Raw genomic sequence first — 1773 nt, 5'->3', positions numbered from 1 at the left:
CATTGCATCTTGGTCCAGAATTTGTAGAGAAGACGTGGATGCTTGTTTTCCAACAAGCAGCTGTTTCTCCACCCAATAGCCAATCACTACCACAGTGAAGCTAAATGACTATAACCAAGCGCTGAGTGGGAGGCAACCCACTATTAGGTATTTTATTTTGGTTTTATTAGCTAGCATTTATTTACTTTCGTTTTATTTCTTTCAGATTTAGGAGACCCAAGTAGGAGGACCTGAATATCGACCGACGACGAGACGTCAACATCGCTCGACATAGACAACCACACGACGATCGATGTAACATTTACACATCGATCGATATTTAATCCGGTCAGATGTATCTTCCTTACTTGTTACATTTCGTACATCATGAACTATTTCATCATAACTCCGGCTGAGTTACACAGGGACAGTGTAATTTAAGTATGGTGGGAGATTTACTGATATAATTTATTTTATTCTTATATAAAATTTTTGTTAATAAATTATGCTTAGCTATTGAAAATAAGGACTATAATCTTATATTGATTTAAACTTGAATATCTAACCAATCTTTAGCACCATTTTAGATTTACTGATTGCAGATAGCACTAAAGATGCTAAAGCAGATCAACCTATCAACTACACACTTGCCTTGAACCGTATGAAGTAACCAAAGCTGATTTCCAACACTAAACCTGACATAACCGCTTGTCTTGGGGCTTGGTATACATGGGATCGGATTCTTCAGACAAGTCTGGAAGGTAACGTCTGGTGTAGAAATATTTATCACATTTTCTCTCTCTAAATTTCGACCCTAGATTAGTTAGTTAGTTATATTAAAAAAAAACTATTAATAATACTAAATAAATAAAGAAGATCTATTGTTTAATTAGGATGAGTCTGAACAGAACTTGGTGGCTAAAACCATTAAGGCTTGATTCATAAAGACTCCAATAAAAGAGTTCGAAACGGGACTTGGAGGCGGTAATCCCTCAAGGCTCGCTTTCGGAAAGAACTCTTGGATATAGGTCAAAAAGAAGTGTACAGAACTTGGTGGCAGCCACCATTAAGTTTTGATTCATGGAAGCCTGTCCAATCTTGGTCAATGATCCTGCAATGGAAGCAGACTTTGACTCAAGAGAGAAAATTAGAGAGAGAGAAACTAGGAACTAACTTTTACCTGCAGCTCCAGATACCTGTCTGAAATCCTTGCATCATGTGATCGATACTCCCAAGGTAAAGCATTCACTTTATATTTATGCTAAGAAATGAAATCAGTAGAGGGGATGTCTGACGTGAATTGATGAATTGTGTTATGTTAGAAATGGTTGCTAAGCTACGATATTGCATAGTGTGCTTTTGTGATTAGGACTTTTTAAATGTGGTTGCAAAATTGTTGAGGAAAGATTTCTAGGCTTTAAAATCTTAAGTCCCCAATATTTTCAAACCTCTTTCAGAGAGACTGTCTGTATGTTTTGCTTGAGGACAAATAAAAGGGTAAGTTTGGGGGAGTTGATATACCTTGGATTTGACCCATTTTTATCCATGGTATATATGTGTTTTACTATATATATATCTATGTTTTCTACTCTTCTAGGTATGTTTTCAGGTTCATGTGCATTTCGGAGTAAAGCTATGACTTTGGAGCATTTTGGAGCTTAAAGGACATATCACCCGAGCTGACCACGTATAGGTCGACGAGAGGAAGATTAATCGATCGATGTGCATCCAGTGCTGACGATCGATACCAAGAGATGCCTCGACAGATGAAGATTAATATCGATCGATGTACAC

Source organism: Brassica napus, chromosome C7, assembly GCF_020379485.1.
Source record: "Brassica napus cultivar Da-Ae chromosome C7, Da-Ae, whole genome shotgun sequence".
NCBI classification, from domain to species: Eukaryota; Viridiplantae; Streptophyta; class Magnoliopsida; order Brassicales; family Brassicaceae; genus Brassica; species Brassica napus.
The sequence above is the reverse complement of the archived record's forward strand: the minus strand, read 5'-3'. Positions refer to the sequence as shown.